This window comes from Pieris rapae, chromosome 24 (assembly GCF_905147795.1).
Source record: "Pieris rapae chromosome 24, ilPieRapa1.1, whole genome shotgun sequence".
In the NCBI taxonomy this organism is placed as follows: Eukaryota; Metazoa; Arthropoda; class Insecta; order Lepidoptera; family Pieridae; genus Pieris; species Pieris rapae.
Window position 1 is genome coordinate 4,342,776 of NC_059532.1, and position 22,746 is coordinate 4,365,521.

General features: G+C 34.5%; 1 long non-coding RNA gene across 1 annotated transcript; it reads right to left on the bottom strand.

Annotated features, from left to right (window-relative positions):
• Positions 1–6,903: 6,903 nt before the first annotated feature.
• Positions 6,904–15,990, bottom strand: LOC123690337. Its single transcript, XR_006751021.1, has 2 exons — positions 14,845–15,990; positions 6,904–8,760 (listed from the first exon to the last, which is right to left on the bottom strand). It is a non-coding gene; the product is annotated as an uncharacterized LOC123690337 (long non-coding RNA).
• Between the last annotated feature and the right edge of the window lie 6,756 nt (positions 15,991–22,746).

Here is a 22,746-nt window from a genome sequence, read left to right on the forward strand (position 1 = left end):
GAAAGAATAAGAATAAGACTCGAATCAAGCAATGAAGAGCAAACATATTTCAGTCCAATGTTTAAATGCACATGCACCTAAGTCCTAAAAGTATTTCTAAATTATGATAAATATAACGTAAATATCATTATTTGCGGTACTGTTATTTAAATCCTTAGTTCTAATTAATGTACCAATAATAGAATCAGGCCAAAATAATAATTCCTTACTCCACAGTAGAATATTACAAATAACTCAGTTTAAGTGTTTTGTGACTGAAGCGCCTTTGCATTTATACCCCTCATTTGTTCGTACACCGCAAGCTCGCATCGCTATTAAACTTATTTATTACTATCTATTGAATTAATTGTTTTGCCATAAGAATTATATACAGTGCAGTTAATGTATATATCAGTAGATACTTTTCGGTGAAGTGATAACAATAAATGAAACCACGAGGTTGAAGATACTGTGCCGCGTCCTTTCTTTCTCCGATATTTAACCCAAAATATTGAGCAACCATAAAATAAATACAGTCCACTTATATTATCATTAGGTATAATGATATAATTAGAAATCCCCGCCGCCATATATTAAAATTAATAAATACATTAAAAAGGCACAGAAGCTAGAAAACAATATGGATAAAATATGGATTTAAAAGTCCAAAACGAACTTGACTTGAATTTAATTGAAAAATGTCAAATTAAAGTATGAAACTGACACTTAAGATTTAAAAACAGAAATATTAAAATTTAGAGGACTTACAAACTGTCTCACTTCTAAATTTAAAGAATAACCATGTATGGTAGAAAAATATTCTTCCTTCCATTCTTCTATCCGAGGATTCAATATACGGCACAAGAATACGCCAACATGTACTTCATCTATGGTGAGCACTTTATAGACTATTTTGTGAAAGAATGCATAGAAATTGCCGCTAAGAAAACACTGTGTACAGAAGCAGCAAAAAAGTTTGAGAAAATTCAACTGAATCGTATGACTATCTAAAGACGAATTATGTCTTTGTCAGGTAATATTGCGGAACAATTAAATGAAAAAACTAAGATTGAATTTTTTCATTAGCACTCGAGGAATCCACTGATATTAGTTTCACAGCTCAACTTCTCATATTCATACGAGGTGTTATTCAATGTCTCTAATTACCTATACTTCTGGTGGCCCGCCATCAGTTTATAATTTGCCCGAGTGGCCCCGTCTTAATAAGTCTGTGCATCCCTGCTTTAGAATGTAAGTACAAAATGTAATGGTTTTACGTCAAATAACGTGATTTTACAATGATAAGACCAAAAGACGAAGAAAGATAATATTGCCAAAAGGTTCTATGTGAAATTTCTATCATGCTAGAAATTTTCAATTTGTGATTGCTTCACACAAATCAATTCATATTTTTTTAATTTTATGAACAAAGTTAAATAAAATATTTCATTTCAAATAGTACATGCAGACTGAAACATTTTGCACGTTGATGCATCATATGGAGGTTTATTTCATGTTAGTTATCTAAGAATTGTCATAAAAGAACATTTGGAAGAATTGAATTATTCTTATAAAACCGTATTTATGATTCCTTTGTCATAATACAATAATCTTGAAAACCAGAACGTTTCAAATGTATCACCTGAAACAACTTGAATGCTGTGTACAGATATAATTGTTCAATTCAAATGTTGTTTAGTGTGTAATAATTGTATGTATGTAATCCAAATTGTATGTATGTAATCCATCTGTTTTCTGTTTTTGTACCTAAATGTAAAAATAAAAATATAATAAAGTACATGCTACTGCACGTAACTCTGTCGAAGGGTTTATAATACAGTTAGAATAACTTTATTTCTCATATGAATTAAAAATTCGCTTACTGAGAATTCATTACAAACTAAGACTAAATAATTATTACTAGAGACGCACAGATGAAGGTACCTATACAAAAATTCACAAAACAAAAACAGCAACAAAAATGCAGGTAGACATAACAAAACTCGAACCGGTCAACCAAGCAAAAACATAGGTGTCTGGACTGGATGTATAGGTATCTTAAAAGAACGATTTCGGTGCCTGTTACGATATGGACGTGGACATGTGGTTCCAACTAGACGGCGCTACGTCCCACACAGCGAGCGACACAATGGACATTCTGCATGAACGGTTCGAGAGTAGGGTTATCTCTCGCAGAGGTGACGTCACACGTTAATTGGCCACTAAGATCGGGCCTTTTGAACCCGCTCGATATTTTCTTGTGGGGTTTTCTCAAGTCGCATATCTATAAGTAAACTTTTGTTTAGATTTTGGGTTTTTTTGAAATATGTTATGTATTGGACTGTTTATTAAGTTATATTAAAGTATAAGTACTACTTATTATGTAAGTTCATTGTTTTGTTTAGATTAGACCTTTGTTAAGTAACAATATATAGGAAAGAGTGCGCATCCCTAACACAGGTCATAGAACTTAAAAGGGATGTACTAAAATGTATATTTAAGACCAGGAACTTAATAAAGGATTTTTTTTAATAGTCCGCAAACAACCGATGCTCTGAAAGTCAACATAATGCAGGCCATCGCTCAGATTAAGCCGGATCTATGGAGTAGAGTAATTGAAAATCTGACGGATCTGTCGGATCCGTGCCACCGTTCGAAGCCGCGGTGGACATTTAAACGATGTCATATTTCATAAATGATGGCATAATTGGGGAAAATGTTTTACTCGCTGATAGTTCTGTGGGATCAATAAACGTCTCTAATAAGAGTTAGATGAAGATGATTTGAAGATTAACAGACATTTTGTATTTATTAAGTATTGATTTTGTGCTCATTAAATTTAATATGAAAAAGAAGCTAATACACTATGTCGGCTGAATCGAAGACATTAGTAATACCATGGCTACAATAAAATTTATGAGGCTGAGTAAGATAAAAACACCTCTTCCTGAAGTAGGTGGCACATAGCTAGTGTCCCACTACACAACATCAAAACAAAATTGCCAGGACGAAATACATGCAACAAAACCAAATGTAGTAGCTCTAAATACACATTTGATAAACCTTAATGGGTTATATCATATATATATATATATTAGATGTTTTTTCTTTGTTGTAAACTTTAATTTTTGATATAAAGTGTTTTATAGGCCATGCCCAAGCCTTAAATAGGCTGTGTCCAAACCTCCCTGCCATAGGGAGTATTGGGTACTTTATAACTTAATTTCTGAAATTATCTCATATGTTGAGACTGATTATAATTTTAAGAATGTTCTTTCCAAGATATATAGCCAAATGTGTGGTGCAATAAGAATTGGTAATAAATGTTGATTATAAAATCAGATTTTTAATGCATTAAATTATAAAAAAGTGCCCATCCCGCACCTACCTCCCCGACATTTAAAAGAAAAGCTGACAACTAAAAAGACCTGATACAAAGACTACAAAAACTAAGACTTTGTTTGAAAAAATAAAATAATGAGAAAGAGTACTTTTGTCCACTTTGTGGCAAAACATATTTTCCCACAGATTGAAGACCAAACATCTCTTAAAACATATCAATGAGAAGTTTTCCAGCATACCAATAGAACAAAGGCTCGGTGGATGAACAGATGTGTGTTACTACAGTTGTACATTTTCCAAAGAACACCCACCAACTCAATGTCCTCTATTAACACAAAAATTTGAGATTTATTCTAGCCAATATACAGGGAGATTAGATGGAGAGCCTAATTAATAAGATAGCATAGTTAGAGCAACCGAAAACATTTTAAAACCCTAGTATTGACAATTCCTACACTTCATTTCTATTCGTTAATTGTTTAGCAAAGGATGGTGTACTCTGTTCAGTAGAACAACAGTAGTAAGAGAAAGATGATGGTGAAAGCCAAAAACAAGAGGAAGCGTTCAACTAAGTATATATTTATAAAATGCAAATAAACAAGGTGTGTTAAAAAATTAAATTCTTTACTTGGGTTAGTGGCACATGAAGTTGGCTCATGTTCTTTGCACTATTGGAGACAGAGGAAAGATAGGGTTGTCCAAGCACAAGTTCACTTAACATCAATTGGACCTAGAGATAAAGAAGCCCAGCCACTGTTCCTCCCCCAAAAGACATTAGAAGAGATAGAATGACTATTAGCATTTGTTGTCTAAGTCTCTAATATGTAAATACCCAAACTGTAAGGGCTATTTCATGATACATTGTAACAAGTATAACTTATATTTGTTCTTAAATAAGAATGACAATTGTTTCTAACCTTTTCACAACCTTACACACACTTTTATATTTGTTTAAATATAAAAAGTAGAAACTTTGATAAAAAATTATCACTTTGGGTTGTTTTGCATTTTTGGAAAATACATCATATCGTTTTTACAATAATTAACAACACTCTTTTTAGCATTTTGAATCTAACATTTTTAGTTTATATGAAACCACAAATAACTTAAACAAAAGACAACCATAATTGTTACAGGGAATTCATGCCCATTCAAACATGACCACATGATACAAACATGAAACTATCTACAACAACAAATGAATCCATTTGCAGAAAACTATAAGGTTAGAACCAATACCAATAATACAAAACACTGAACAATTTAAGACATTTTTTGTACAAACCAACGACTAAGAGCTAACCCGGCAACCCATATTATCCCCATTACCCATATTTAAGATTTATTAGATCCTTACGGATACGCAAAAACACAACAGACTGTGTATATTTAATTGCATTGGGCAATTTGGTGAAGAAGATTTGTACTATTTAAAAAAACGAAGAAACAGAATCACCAAAACACAAAATGGCACGCAAACAAGTTAACATCAAAAACCAAATTAAATTAAGGAAAGCGTCAAGCCGCCCAAGCGAAGGGCGTCAGGTAGGGATGGCGATCTGAGATCGATTAATCGAAGAATCGATTTTTCGAGCAGAAAATATCGATTTTTTAAATCGATATGAAGTACTGTGTCGATTCACTGAATCGATATATCACCCTTGAAAATCGACATTCGATTTTTTTCTGTTTTGGTATAAACCATACAATTATTTGCATTTAGTTGAATGTGCCTGAATTATAAGAGTGCTGCCGGTTAAAGAGTTAACTACTCATAAACTCGCGAGGTGGCTGTATGTTTAGTATCCTTTACTCGCCTCTCTTTAATAAAAAAGTTACGTTTGTAGTCTTTGACTTTATGTATTTATAATCTGTGACGATTGATATTGCATTATTCATTTGTTGTTGTCGTTTAATGAATACTGTTATTAGCCTAATATAAGTATTTTCATGATTGATTTTCATCAGATTTTCATGTAGTGTTTGTTGCGAAATAATAACTAATTGAGAGTAGGTAAGTAAATAAGTAAAGCGCTTCTTATTTTTTACTTTGACGCTATTATTTTCAGTTTGTTCTGTTAGTTGTGATTATCATTTAAATTTACTTTTACACAGGAATAATCAGCATTGAAATAACTAATAAGTAATATGTGGAATTCTTATTGATGGAAGTGTTCATACTTCATTCACGATTACTTTATGTCCAATTATCTATTTAACGTCAAAGCATCAAATTATTCATCTTGTTTACAGAAAAAATAGTAAAGCTCCCATTATCATTTTAAAAATAAACTATCGCTTTTACTCTAATTTTATTTTTTTAACTCTTACCTTATTTTTTACTTTTTTGCAATCAATAAAAACATTCAGTATATAAATACTTATTTTTTTTTTATAGTTGATCTTATAGTTTGATACGGTAATAAAAATAATTGTTATTTTTGAATTCCCTGATTTTATTGATAAGATATCGTTAATTGCAATATTAATCTTGTTTTTAGTAAAATTGATACAAATTTACATTGTAAACGCAAACTTGAAAAAAAGATCGATTTTTTAAGAATCGATTTTGTAGGCCTCGATTTTTTCGTTAATCGATTCATTAGACTACGATTCGAATCGATCTTTTTCGTAAAGAATCGCCATCCCTAGCGTCGGGCAGTGTAAGGTGTTGCCAACTCGGATTTTGAAAATTACGTAAGCCAGTCGCCAGATAAGAAAATTTGCTTCGGGAATAGAGGCAATTAAAGATAACAACTTATTTATATCCCTGATTATACATTTGCAACGAATAAAAACTTTCAATCTAGATTTGCAATATTTTAAATGATGTTTAACTGTTTTATTTTGAAAGATGAAAGAACTTTGTTAGATAATAGTTTTTCTTTCTTGAAATATAGGATAATCAAAAAAACACATTTCTGTTCGTGTTAAATTATAACTTCCCTTTATAATTTTGTAGTCTATGTCTCTTTCTATCTGTGATGAATGCCTAGAGACTGTGGCATGTGATACTTTGTTTATTTTTTAAATTTCAAAATATATACCTAATATGATAAATGAATATGTGTTCAATAGTTGTGTTTACATTTTATTTAATATATAATAGCTACAATATATACATATATTAAGGTAGTTAAGGTTACTCTTAATTTAATTTCTTTAGAAATATTTTATTTACTGTGTTAAGGAACGACAACTAAAAATGGACTTGTGCAGATGTTGTCATGCTAAAGTTGTTTTTAAAGTTTTACGGAATTAATTAATACGATTAAACTACGAAGATATGTTGAAGATTTGCTTTGATATTAAGGTGAGGTTTTACTTATTGTAAAACCACTACACTAACGTTATTGTAACTTTGTAGTAAAACGCATCTCCACATCTTTACATGTTAAACTAGGTACTATTATAATTCATAACAAATCGAAACAGTTAATATGTCTTTTAATGGACCAAACACGTGTCATTAGAGGATTGAAGAATGTCTCAAACTGAGCTTTTATGTTTTTACTGCTTATGATTATTTATATGATTATTTTAGTTAACAACGACAACATAAGCTATATTTATAATCCAATAATAATTTACACGTAGTTATGTAATTGTTATAGCTCAGTTCTTGTTATATAATAATTATAGCCTTTATTAAGATTTTACATTTAAACAAATTCACTTTAATACAAATACCGTCACATTTTGTTAAGCGTCATGTATTAAGCCATTTTATTTTGTAAAACTTGCTTTGTTGTACAGACATATTTACATTTTTTAATTAATGTCACTCTTTGTGTTACAGTATTTGAATTGAGTTTATGATTGACTCATAACGTCATTATTTCTTTAGTGTCATTCTTCTTTTATGCCAAAGAGTAAGCATGAAAAATAACACCGAGACCAACTAAGAATTTTGTTCAGAGTCATTTCTATTTGGAATACACTTTAACATTGGTTTTGGTTATTTCAATGATTTAATACTTATTATACAAGTAGTAAATTCAGTAAATAATTTTATTATGAAGGTATATCTATATTAGTAATTACTCGTGTTACTTTTTAGTAATATAAGTAATTTTGACCATGATTTGCTTGTTTTCAGACTTAAAATGCCTTTAGAAAATGCGAGATTAAACAAACTAAAGAATATTTGCAGAAGACTGTTTGAGGACACACCAGATAATAGAGAAAAGTATAAAAAAATAACGTGTCATGGTATTCAGACTAAACCTGTCCATTTAGCAAGCACATATAATATATTAACGACACACCAGACCTCCAATAACAATTGTGAATTAACCCGCAATGAAGATAATGGTAACCAAAATGCAATTGAAGATAATTCTAGCCACAACCTTGGATTTGATATTGGTTCTTCCCAAGAAAGTACACCTAAAGATCACCAGGAAACTGAACAGGTTACTTATTACCTTATCTAAAACTATATTAGATTCCTACTTTGTAATACCAAAGTAAGAATACTACTCGAACGACAGTATTGAAAACCTGTTATGTAACTAAAACATTCATTGTGTTTTCTTGCTCCTCTCCTGGTCACCCAGCTAAGAGTATTACTGCATGAGTTAAGGGATACATCTCTTATCTATTTGTATTATTTAACATTTTTATTTTAATTACTGTATTTTTTAAATCACATTATTATATTGACGGGAAATTGCGCCCGCTGGAGAAATAAAATATGATGACATGTACCGGCAGTACATTATCCATTATTTATTATTGTTTCTTCCTCGGTTGTTTTCATTTCTTGTTACGTTATTCATGGGACATACGGTAGAGAAGTCAAAAAATCATCAATCAGGACACAACAAGCTTTTAACAATTCGAAACAAAAATTAATATTCACATCAATTGGGCGGTGGAAAATACGCCACTTGTTAGCGAGAATGCCAACAGTACATTCAACCATGCGTGGAGCTCTAGTATGTCTAGAGTAGAAAATTCGCTTGGTGTAATTTAAATTTATTTTTTTTCCGTCTTCGTCGTTGGGTAAATGCCTTCCAGTGGGAATATTTAGCAGATTCTCAGATGGCCGTCTACCCATTTCGAAAATTTTCTGAATCACTTGATGTTCCATACGAACCAACATCAATGTATAAAATTTGTAATCTGCATCCGTCCATGCCATTAAAACGCAAGAAAATAACTTTTTATAGTTAAAATATGATGATCCAGAATGTTCTGGCTGTATGCGTATATGCTTTCCATCAATCGCTCCAATAATGTTTGAAAAATTTGTGCGACTGTTGAATTCGTCAGAAAATTTTAATCCAGTCATCTTCTTGTCTGTTTGCCATGTACAATGGTTGGAGTTTGTTTCATATTTGCTCGCATGTAATTTTAATAATGTCTCGTATTGTAGAAGCTCCCATTAGATAATCAAAAGACAACGCGTTGAAGCTAGCTCTGGTAGCTAAATATCTGTAAAATATAAATAAAGTTATGTTTTTTCAGGTCACGGAGTACAAGAAAATGGGCAAATTTACATACTTGCTTTAGTCGGTACAAAAAACACTAAATCGGGGCAACCTAAGAGGCGTAAATATGTCTACTTTGCTATGCACATGTAATATGCTAATATGCACGGAAAAGGGACCATCGGAAGGTTGCCCAGAAACAGAGGATATTCATGAAGAGGATGAAGATGTTGCCAAACCTATTCCATGCACTTCTACAGCTATTGCTAAACGAAAGAATAAAACTAATACAGCACCGGCTCAAACAGATTTAGATAAAGCTGTAATAGAAGCACTAAATATGGATGACACTGTAGATGAAGATAAGAGTTTTGTTTTATCTCATGCATCATTTAAGAGTTTAACCCCAGGAGAAAAACTTGATGCTAAGATTGCTATCCTTAATATTTTTAAACAGATAAGACAAGCCAGGCGCCTGGCTTCTTCTCAATCAACCAGTAGTTACAAAAACAGTAGTACATAAACGTACTCTTAGAGACATCATTGGCTATTGCTACAATATTGGAACCGAGGTTCAAAAAACTTTTTTTGGATTCCTAGACACAGCAGTCGACTACCTGTCACGATTAAAATGTCTAGACGACAGACTGTTAATACATAGCCCGCGAGAAACAGGCTTTATTATATTGGCAGTAAAACATATTTATAATTATATAATGCGTACTCAAGTACTTGTTTATATGCCAATGTATAAAATTTGCCAAGACCACCTCTGCTCTTCGGCAATATAAGGTCACATGGCGGAGCCAATAATAACCCTACAACGCGCCAGTTTAAGGCAGCATATAAGAAACTACTGGTGCATATCGAGATAAAATCTCTCGAAAGTGGAAATTGCTTGGCTCTGGAACATATTTCTATCCTGAATTGCGCATCATCGCATCAATAGAACAACTAATAATGGATTAATAGAAGACGGTATTGATATGGTTTCCGAAAATAATGATGAAGACATAAATTTATTTTTCCAAAACATTTCAAATTCTAGCCAACAAATTATGAGTCACACTGCGGGTTACATAGCACACATTTTAATGAAAAAACTTGATGGTGACATTTGTGTTGGAGCGCTATTATCAAGTGAAATACATTCCGACCATAAATTTACTGTAGCAAAAGATAAAGGTGGTCTCTTGTAACCTTCAAAACTAGTCGCAGTCGAACCGCCGTCCAAAACGATCACGAAACGTATCGCTCCGCAATTAAAAATTCCTAAAAATAAGTTTTTTGTCGCGAATCGAATAGTGCTTTACATCATTGTACGCGTCTTGCGACGGCGAATCTAAATATATAAACATTGTTTAGTGAAAAGTTAATAAAAAGTGCTAAAATAGTGAAAAAACACTAAAAGTGTCAATAAATTAGTGAAAAAGTGCGTGCGCCGCGCGATTCAGATCTACGACCCCAATATATTTTGGTATCGCTAGATGCGCCTAATTAAGCATGCAACCGGCGACACGCTGCAGAATGAAAGGAACCTAAGCAACCTACCCAGGCGTCACACTGGACCGAGGCCTCACAATGCGCCACCACATCGCTGCAGCCACGGGCCGCGCAAAGGCGGTTGCCGTCAGACGCCCTGTGCTTCAGTCATCGCTGCCAATAAAGCGCAAAATGGCGCTTTACAAACAATATGTTACTACTTGGGTCTACGGGTACCAAGTAGAAACCTGAGGCTTACGTCTAAACTTTTGGATGTACCGCGCGCACATTCCAACTTGATTAGCAAAGCGCCACTCACGCGGGCAATACGGATAGTGAACAGAGTTTCTATTGAGGTGGACCTATTTGTTTGTACACTGGCTGAGTTCACAAGAGTTGCTAGCTATATTGTTAGTTATGGATAGATAGATTTAGGAATATAAGTTTAATTTTTTAATGTTTTTATCTAGAATAGTTGCTGTGGGATTTTGGAATTCTATCGTATTAGTAATTACTGTTAAGATAGAAAGATGTAGTGATAAATAAATAAACATATCAGACCTCACCGCCGGAACCGACGTCGGTTTCGGGCCATGCAGAAGCACCACACTGCAGCGTATAGTCGACGCGCCGCGCTACGTAAGGAATTCCACTATTCAACGAGACCGGATGAGGAACACAGATATTTCATGTAGATGTGGACTAAAATGCCACAATAAAGTTGGTGTTGCACAGCAAAAAGAACTTTTTTGATAGGTTTTATGCCATCGAAAGTTTTAGTTTGCAGTTAAGTACCTAAATAAAGATGCTCTTTGCTCAGTGATCGCCGACAGGCTGAGTCTAGACGCTCCAATACCGGCTATATACTGTTCCCAATTCCAATGGATTATCTACTACAGTATGTAAAGAATTCTTCAAGTATTTGCAGTATCTAATGGAAGAATAACCAGCGTTTTAAAAACTAAATTGTCAATTCCTACACCAATTATTGATAAAAGGGGAAAACAGGTTCCTGTCAATAAGACAACTGAAGAAAGGGTTCAAAAAGTAAAAACATTTATTGATAAATTCCCTAAGTATGAATCACACTACACAAGAATATGAATAGAAGATTCTTAGCTCCAGATCTAAGTTTGCCAAAAATGTATTCCATGTACTGTGCTGATACTTCCGAGTCAGAAAAAGTATCAGATTTTATGTTCCGGAAATTTTTTTGTGAAGTTTAGTGTGAATGTTTTTATCGAGCGTGTGTTCGAACTCAAAGATGCTAGAAATGCTACAGATGAAGATCTTTGGAGGCATGCTATAGATTTCTTCAAAGGAGACGCTTTAATTTGGTTTCGAGCCAACAGAGAATATATTAGAAACTGGGAGGAGTTAGTGTCAATACTGAAGCGTACGTTTCAATCCCCTTTTTATCAGGATATCCGTCGTAATCCTGTGCCTGTGTCAAAAAAATCAGTCTGAGTATAGGGTTACGCGTGTGTTTTAACGCACATAACGAGTATTATACAACCAATAAATTTGTCAATTATCGCGCAAGTACGAGATTAAAAAGTGAAACAAGTGCAGCAGTTATAAATAGAAGAAATGGGTTCCAGACTTACGTGAGTAAACCTCATCACATTCCAACCTGTCCCGTTTTATTTCCGTTTGACTGTGTTAGAATAAATTTAAGTAAAAAATTACTTCACTTAAAAAAGTGAAAAGAAATTAAATTGAATTAAAAATAAATAAAATATATAAAATTATATGAATTATAAATTTATATAAATAAATACAATATAAATAAAATTATATTGAACTATAAAATAAATTAAAATAGAATTAAAAAGAAAGAATACTTAATAAAGTTCGTATAAATATTCGTTTTAATTCCTTATCCAGAAGCTACGTGGTTATGGAATGGGAGGAAATTTGCTGAACTGGTTTAAGTCATATCTTTGTAGCAGGCCTCAGTCAGTTGTTGTTGGTGGCTCTGAGCCTACTCCCTACATTGCGAGATCTGGTGTTCCCCAAGGATCCCATTTGGGACCGTTGCTATTCTTATTATTTATCAATGACGTTAGGAATTATATAAAGCACTGTAAAGTGTCTCTCTTCGCTGATGATTTGAAAATTTATAAAGTAATTAACTCTCTGTCTGTGATGCTGCTCTAGTTCAAAGTGACCTTAATGGTATACAAAATTGGTGCCTTTTAAATGGTATGATCCTCAATATAAACAAGTGCTTTCAAAATCAATACACAGGGAAAAAAAACCACTTGTTTCTGTGTATCGACTTGACGGCGCAACATTGAAGGAGGTTCAGGAGATTCGTGATTTGGGTGTTATTATTGACAAAAAACTAACGTTTGTATTACAGGTCAATAAAGTAGTCACCACATCCGCACGAATGCTTGGATTTCTTAAACGGAATGCAGATTGCTTTGGTTGTACGACTAAAACAATTTTGTACAATGCTCTGGTCGCAGTCATGTTAAATTTGGCAGTATTGTATGGAATCCACTATATGCGATCCATTCGCAACACGTTGAAAGCATTCAAAGATCTTTTACGCGACACCTAGCGTTCAAAAGCAGAGGATTCTCTCATAGGCACCCATACGAACAGCGGCTTAAAAAAATTAATATGCTTTCACTGTATGATCGGAGGACTTTAGCCGGTGTTACCTTTTTACATAAATTGCTGCATAATCATATACAGAGCAGTGACCTCTTACAGGGTATTAAAATTGTAGTCCCATACTCGTTCCCTAGGTCTAAAATCATCAATATTTTTCAAGTTCCTTCTGCCAAAACCAACCTAGGAGTTCAGGCACCTCTCGTGGAATTCTTCGCAACTATAACGGATTGAACACAGCTAATCCGGAGCTGGATATATTCGGTAGTGGGCTAATCGGTTTTAGAAAAAGCATTGTTGGGTGCCTTTCTCAAACCCGTAGGTACGCTAACTAGCTACGTACGTAATTCGCTGTTTTGCTGATGATTTTTCTTTTTCTCTATTTTAAGTTCCAACCTTCTTTCTAATTTTATTTTATTATGTAATTACCTTATCTTGTTTATGTTTTTAATTTTGTATTTTTTTAGCATAACTTATGTTTACATGTATTTTCATACATATTTGATATAAGATTTTATAAAATTATCAGTAGATTTAGTAATATGTATGATGTTGTAGACTTAATAAATAAATAAATAATTCCTATATTGTAATAAATAATTGTTATCATTTAAAATTAAGATGCAGGAAATACGCACTATCCCATCCGATATTTTAATCATTGTACCTAAATTCGATGGAAATCAAAAATTATTAAATTTATTTTTAAGAAAGAGTGAATATGTTATAGGAGCTTTTAGATCAGAGCCTCCTAATGTAGCACAAGATATTTATATATTTCACGCTATTACAAGCCCTCTATATAGACAAGCTTTACAGAGGCAGGGCGAGCTATTTAATTAGTGAAAGACGAGATATTAATAATTGGACTGAGTTAAAAACAATTCGTTTTTTGGACAAATTTAGAGGAAACAGTAACCAGTTTAAAAAATTCATGCAACACTTGTAAACGTATGATCGTAAATACGATCGTAGACCATTTAAACCTCAATTACAGCTGACACAAACTCAATCAAGAATTATTTATAGATTTATTCTCCATAGAAGGTAAATATTACTTAACCATATTAGACGCATTTAGTAAGTTAGCACAAGCTTTTGAAATTCCAGACAGATCAACACCTGAAGTAGTTAGGGCACTTATAAAGTATTTTTCATTTTACGGCGTACCTACTAAAATCAGTTCAGACCCTGGTTCTGAATTCAATAATAAACTTATGAAAGATTTAATGACATTGTATAAAATAGACATTCACATAGGCACCCTATACCACATAGGAAAATTATATGGAAGACATGGAAACTGCAATAATGGCAGTACGCCAAAAAACAATGGGTAACTTGTAAGCCTCCAAAACATTTAACGTCCCGAGAACTACATTCTGGCTTCTGAAAAAGATTCAACTATTGAAGCCCTGTTATCAAAAAAAATCGGCCGAAAACCAGTTTTTGATGAAGGATTTGAAAATGAGCCAACAGATTACGCTTTGAAAATGGAAAGTACACTGTATGGTTTGACTCAGACTGACATGCGTCAGTTGGGCTATCAGCTTGCGAAAAAAAAACAAATAACCAAACCCTTTCAAAAATGAAACGACAGGCCGGTATTGGTTCAAAGGATTTTTAAAGAGGAACAAAGAGCGACTTTTCATGAGGCAGCCTACGGGTACCTCGTTTGCCAGGGCTCGTGAAAAAAGAGTAGGAAACGGCCACACGCTGAAAGAAGTATATTTGGGGTCTTAAATATAGGCTAGCCCATATTTAAGTATCGATACATACAGCGCTAGAGTAGTCTTTAATAGTGCTCTATTTTATTTTTAGAATGGCACCGACACAGTCAAAGCATCTCAGAAAGGATTGGGATGAAGGACAAATGGTTAAAGCCATCAAAATGGTTCGTGAAAAGAAGATGGGTACCCTAAAAGCTGTAAAAACGTTCAATGTACCAAGAACAACTTTGCAACGTTTAACCCACAAAACTGACCTTACTCCTGAAGAGGCGGCTGCCACTCAATTAGGTAGAAAAACGGAATGCAGATTGCTTTGGTTGTACGACTAAAACAATTTTGTACAATGCTCTGGTGCGCAATCATGTTGAATTTGGCAGTATTGTATGGAATCCACTATATGCGATCCATTCGCATTATTGGCTTGGAGATGGGACAAATAATAAAGAACCTGAAACAACAGAAGTCATAAAAAAAATATCCAAAAAAGAATTAGCTAAAAAATATTTAACTGCACTACCGAAACTACCGTCCCATTCATTCAATTTAATTTTTCGAGTAATAAATACAACCCTTTACTAAATTGTTTTATTTCAAAACCGCGTACTTTTAATAAACGTCTACTTATTTTGTAATTAGTTAAAACAAAACCGCGTAAGTGACTTTACACAAAATCTAAGGCAACTACGAGTAAATTTACGTTATTTTCCAAGAAAGAAAGTTGAAAAGAACTAGCTATTAAGTTCAGTCGGTAATAAGAATTAAAATCGCTGAGATATTAAGTTTTTTCTTCCTCCTGTAAAATCATTAAAAAGCAAATACGCGGTCTTTACAAATTGCTCTTACGCGGATCCGCACGCGCAGCGACGATATGCGATCCATTCGCAACACGTTGAAAGCATTCAAAGATCTTTTACGCCACACCTAGCGTTCAAAAGCAGAGGATTCTCTCATAGGCACCCATACGAACAGCGGCTTAAAAAAAATCATATGCTTTCACTGTATGATCGGAGGACTTTAGCCGGTGTTACCTTTTTACATAAATTGCTGCATAATCATATACAGAGCAGTGACCTCTTACAGGGTATTAAAATTGTAGTCCCATACTCGTTCCCTAGGTCTAAAATCATCAATATTTTTCAAGTTCCTTCTGCCAAAACCAACCTAGGAGTTCAGGCACCTCTCGTGGAATTCTTCGCAACTATAACGGATTGAACACAGCTAATCCGGAGCTGGATATATTCGGTAGTGGGCTAATCGGTTTTAGAAAAAGCATTGTTGGGTGCCTTTCTCAAACCCGTAGGTACGCTAACTAGCTACGTACGTAATTCGCTGTTTTGCTGATGATTTTTCTTTTTCTCTATTTTAAGTTCCAACCTTCTTTCTAATTTTATTTTATTGTGTAATTACCTTATTTTGTTTATGTTTTTAATTTTGTATTTTTTTTAGCATAACTTATGTTAACATGTATTTTCATACATATTTGATATAAGATTTTATAAAATTATCAGTAGATTTAGTAATATGTATGATGTTGTAGACTTAATAAATAAATAAATAATTCCTATATTGTAATAAATAATTGTTATCATTTAAAATTAAGATGCAGGAAATACGCACTATCCCATCCGATATTTTAATCATTGTACCTAAATTCGATGGAGATCAAAAATTATTAAATTTATTTTTAAGAAAGAGTGAATATGTTATAGGAGCTTTTAGATCAGAGCCTCCTAATGTAGCACAAGATATTTATATATTTCACGCTATTACAAGCCCTCTATATATACAAGCTTTTACAGAGGCAGGGCGAGCTATTTAATTAGTGAAAGACGAGATATTAATAATTGGACTGAGTTAAAAACAATTCGTCTTTTGGACAAATTTAGAGGAAACAGTAACCAGTTTAATAAATTCATGCGACACTTGTAAACGTATGAAATACGATCGTAATACATTTAAGCCTCAATTACAGCTTACACAAACTCAATCAAGAATTATTTATAGATTTATTCTCCATAGAAGGTAAATATTACTTAACCATATTAGACGCATTTAGTAAGTTAGCACAAGCTTTTGAAATTCCAGACAGATCAACACCTGAAGTAGTTAGGGCACTTATAAAGTATTTTTCATTTTACGGCGTACCTACTAAAATCAGTTCAGACCCTGGTTCTGAATTCAATAATAAACTTATGAAAGATTTAATGATATTGTATAAAATAGAAATTCACATAGGCACCCTATACCACATAGGAAAATTATATGGAAGACATGGAGGCTGCAATAATGGCAGTACGCCAAAAAACAATGGGTTACTTGTAAGCCTCCAAAACATTTAACGTTCCGAGAACTACATTGTTCCGCCTGGCTTCTGAAAAAGATTCAACTATTGAAGCCCTGTTATCAAAAAAAATCGGCCGAACACCAGTTTTTGATGAAGGATTTGAAAATGAGCCAACAGATTACGCTTTGAAAATGGAAAGTACACTGTATGGTTTGACTCAGACTGACATGCGTCAGTTGGCCTATCAGCTTGCGAGTTCAAAGGATTTTTAAAGAGGAACAAAGAGCGACTTTTCATGAGGCAGCCTACGGGTACCTCGTTTGCCAGGGCTCGTGAAAAAAGAGTAGGAAACGAAGAAGTATATTTGGGGTCTTACTCTCTCCCCACTGATGAGAGGATGTCTACCTGGAGCTGAAGGTGTTGCTCATCCATCCGGCTGGATTCAAATGAATATATTTACCGATTGGTTCAAACACTTTATAAAACACACAATGCAACTCCAGAATCCAGAAAATGAGCAAAATCTTGGCGGCGCCAAAAGTAGACCTGAATTATACTGGTAGTGAAACTACATGTGTAGCTGTGACCGTTTATATATTTAAAATACTTACGGGTCGGGTGCATAATCCGGATATAATGGAGAGACTGGGTCTACGGGTACCAAGTAGAAACCTGAGGCTTACGTCTAAGCTTTTGGATGTACCGCGCGCACATTCCAACTTGGTTAGCAAAGCGCCACTCACGCGAGCAATACAAATCATTAACAAAATTTCCATTGAGGTGGACCTATTTGTTTGTACGCTGGCTGAGTTCACAAGAGTTGCTTGCTATATTGTTAGTTATAAGATTTAGGAATTTTAGTTTAATTTTTTAATGTTTGTATGTAGGTAAGTTGGTGTGGGTAATATAATGGAATTCTATCGCATTAGTTGTAACTGTAAAGATAGGAAAATAAATAAATAAATAAATACATTAAGAAGAATAATTAAAAGTGATTTTGGCTACCAATTTAAAAGATGTTACCAAAAAAGACTGGCTCTAATTGAAAGACCCCAAATACAAGCGTGGAGGGCTAAATATTTACGTCGTATGAAACAAAATGACTCGCTTGGTGCTAACAAAAGACCCGTTATTTATCTTGACGAAACGTGGATAAACGCGCACTACACAGTAAAAAAATGTTGGCAAACAGCAACCAATGTAGGAGTGAGACGGAATGACAGCCCCGGCCGCCGATGGATAATAGTTCACGCGGGAAGCGAAACTGGCTTTGTTGACAGTGCCCTTTTAATGTTTAACGCAGACACCAAACCGGGGGATTATCACGACCAAATGAATGCGGAGAATTTTACAAAGTGGCTTACAGAAAAATTACTACCCAATATACCCCGCAACTCTTTAATTGTGATGGACAACGCCACTTACCACAGTAAGGAAGAGAATAGGCCACCAAACATGAATAATAGAAAACAGGTGATGGTTGAGCTCACAACATCGAATTTCTCAGCGAGAGTACAAAACCAGAACTATATTTATTAATTAAAGAGCACAAACCGCCGAAAAATTATAAAATCGACAAGTTATTAGCTGATATGATAATGACCATGAGGTCGTTAGATTGCCGCCGTACAACTGCGACCTCAACCCCAGATGTACTCAATCTGGAACCTAGTCAAAATGAGGGTGTCAGAAAAGAATGTGGAGCAGTTAGAGAGTCGAATTGAATCTCTGACGTTGGAGGCGTTGGCATCAATAACTCCAGATGACTGGCGAAAGGAAGTAAACCACGTGAAAAGACTCGAAGAGGAATATTGGCAGAAAGATAGAATAACTGACGAGTTATTTATCATAAATACGGCAGACGACAGTGAATCTGAAACAACTGAGACATAAAGTAGTTCTGATTCGGAAGACAATATGAGTATCTAATCTATGTTAGGGGAATTCCCGGCAATTCCCGAAACGAATTGTGTAGGTACTGATATGTATGTCTCTCTCTCTCTTTGTCTTAGTCAGTTTACTGAGTAATGCGAAGCGAATGTTTTTAGTTGTGAATTAGTAAATATAAAACCTACAAAAATGGATATTCCTTTAAGAAAAAAAGTGAGTTACGTTCAAAATTATAGAAAAGAGTGGGAGAACAATCCAAAGTACAAAAAGTTGGTTAGACCTGTGTTTGGAAATAATTTGAAAGCAATGTGTGCATTTTGCAAAACAGAATTTAATGCAAGAATATTTGAAATTAAGCGGCATTTGGAATCAAAAAAAACACACAGAAAAACTTAAACCGTTTTCCTCGGGCCAGGCAATAATTTCTGTAGAAAAAGTTGATACCAGAGAAACCAGAAGTACATCGTGCCGAGGCTCTTCCGTCAATGTTTGTGGCTGAACACACTGCAGTTTTACCCATAGACCACCTTAGCTCACTGTGTGCAAAAGCTTTCGCAGACTCAAAAGCAGTTTGCGAATAAAAACTACATCGTACAAAGTGTAGTGAAATTATTAAAAATGTTCTTGCGCCACATTATCAATCTTGAAACAGGATATTGGTGACAGTAAATATAGTCTAATAATTGATGAATCGACGGACATAACTGTACACAAGTACCTAGGTATTGTTGTAAGATATTTCAGTTCTTCAATGAAGAAAATAACGTCAAAATGTTTAGCGTTGAGCCAATTAGAGACGTGCGATGCTAGTGGTATTGTAACTACCATTGTTAAGACAGTGCAGGATGAGATGGGCTTGAAGATTGAAAATTTAGTGAGACTGGGCACCGATAATGCCAGTGTTATGATCGGAATTAATAAAGGAGTTTATAAAAAAAGAAGAGTACGGTTTGCAACATCTGATTTTAGTCAAATGTGTTTGTCACTCGCTCCAATTGGCTGTTGCTCACGCGTCCGAAGGAACAATTCCGCGGAATATTGAATTTATCCTAAGAGAAACTTATAATTGGTTCTCCATGTCAGCGACTCGACGACAAGAGTATGCAGATATTTTCTCAACCATTAATTGCGGTCAACAGCCATTAAAAATTTTACAGAAATGTGCTACTAGATGGCTCTCAATTGAACCAGTTGTGCAATGAATTCTCGATCAATGGCAAGAGCTGAAACTATGGATAATATAATAATAACTGTGGATATATCCCGCCAATGTTTATTTTTCCCCGAAAGAGGATGACCCCGACTCTTGAAAAAGATGGGCCAACAGGAGCAATATATAAATGTTCGGACAATGGATGGATAAATGAAGAACTTTTCCTCCAATGGCTTAAGCACTTTGTCCAGTATGCCAAACCTTCTGCAGAAGAACCAATTCTATTAATTTTGGATAATCATGCGAGCCACATTTCTCTAGCCATCTTTGAGTATTGTAAGAAGAACTATGTCCATATGCTATATCTACCACCACATACATCTCATCGCATGCAGCCATTAGATGTGTCCTTTTTTGGTCCATTTAAAGCTGCATATAGAAGAGAATGCGATTTATACATGAAGAGTCAACTGTTCCAAAGAATAACACCCTATGATATAGCTTCGTTGGGAAACAATGAAACATGGTACCGGTGCACTTCTTGTGGGCTCTGGGCTCATGCCGACTGTACTGGGTGGGATACTGCGCACAATTATGTTTGCGATATGTGTTGATCACCATTGCCCACATACTGATCACCATTGCCAACCCAAGTTGACAATCGGGATCAAAGTTATTATTTTTTTTTAATTCTTTTGTACCAAAACTAATAAACCAAAGTAATTAAAGTTGATCTCAATCGATAGTTAGTAAAGTTTATAAAAAAACAGAGTAATAAATAGTTGATTCATAGATTAGCTTCTTTTCATTTTCACTTAAGTGATCCCCATTACCTACATTTACCCTAAACGTAGTAGTAAACACATGGTTAAGCAGAAATTTAAAAATATATTAGCTGTGTTTCTGTATAGGTTGATAAGGGAACCGAATAATAACTTACACAACTTGATTCAATTGTTAGTCAACTCTAGCCACGAACGAGCCGAACTATTGGAAAGGGAGCTGTAGCGGATACATCAGGAACTGGAGGTGCCAGAACAACATCTACGCCCATCAAGGCGAGCCAGTGTTTCGCAACGGGAGCCGGAGCCGCAAACGAGTCAAACGATTGGAGGGCAGCCCCCCTCCAATCGTGCGAGCTACTCGACATATCGGAACGACGTTTTCGTACGTCGGCACGAGTCGCATCACTCGACAACATTGAGAGAATCGGCCGAGGTCACCTGTTGCCGCCGAGGAACAAAGGTCTCGTAATATATCTTAATCTAAGGGTCTTTCCCCTTTATGTAACAACTTTTAAAATACCTTTAAAAAAATTTTTTACATCACAGTCTACCCAGAGCGGACCAATTTAACAAAAGATACGATTTTAAAAATATTCTTCCAAATTCTGATCCCTCATCAAAAATACAAAAAAGCTGTGGAAAATATACAAAAAAAAGTTTATCAAATTTCTTTGTTTCAAAAAATATAAGTTTCGATAGTTATGCAGGTTCTTGCTCATACCTACGTAATTCGCCAATGTTTCGGGTTTTATCAGACTATGACAACCATTGTCAGGACATTGATCTTTTCCACCACAAAAAGAGAGCTGTCAAGAAGTACTTGGAGAAGCGGGATGACTCTGATTTTTGTTTTGACAGTGATATCATTAAACTTCATTTTATGCCCTAGATTACATTTTGCCCATTCCAAATAAAATGAATGTAATATTTCAAGGGGAGTATTCCATAGCACAAAGTGTATACAAAGATTCAGCCGATATGTTTCTTTTACTTCTAAGCTGTTATATGAAAACGACCTACTTGAGGAACACACATCCTCGTGACAGTGAAATTTTTACCTTTTAATGATATCTATCTCGGAGTAAATGTCAGTAAACTAATTAAAATATTAGCTCAAGATGCCAGACAAAAGCCAGAAATCTTAACATTCCAGCAGCGTATTCAATCATTTTTGATCCAATTTTTTTAATATATATAATTACATACTTTCGGTGAAGTGATAAATAATTAGTGGGAAGAAGAAGAATCCAACCACAAGAAGGAAACCACGAGGTTGAAGATACTGCGCCGTGTTCTTTCTCTCATTCTCCGCTATTTAACCCAAAATATTGAGCAATCATAAAATAAATACAGTCCACTTTATATATCAATTATCATTAGGTATAAAGATATAATTAACAACCCGCCCGCCACAGGGCACGACGAGGGATTCCACATTACGTCAAATCACTTATATGAAGAAACTTTGTTTGAAACGAAAATCCTGAAATCCGATAGATGTACACTCACAATTTATCAAGGAAAACGACACAAGAACGTGTTATTGCTTAGCGCGTTACATAACAATGTTGAAATAGACTCCAATCACCCTAAGAAAAAGTACGGCGTGGAAAGGTTTTTATTAACTTCATCCGTCCTACAAAGTTCTTAGAATCTCTTAAATGTGTTACGAAAAATTCCTAAGGACACCAAATATTGTAATAATAATACCAAAATAGCAGGTCTGTTCCATATTGGACTAGTGGACTTTGACAATCTTGAATTTTAAATTTGATAAAGAGGTTTGTTGCCAAATGCTTCTGTGCAAGAAATAATTGAAACAGGATTCAAAAGAACAGGTGAACGTTGGGGGGGAATCCGAGAAAAAAATAGACATAGGCCACTCAGGACAAGACAAGTGCTACTTTGGTTCCTGATACATATGCTTTTACAAGCACCGCAATGATTACAGATGATACCTACTCTACGGAATCATCTGAGAGTCACTCAGTTGAATTGAGTTTCAGATTGCACACAATAAGCTTTATTATTACTATCATCAAAC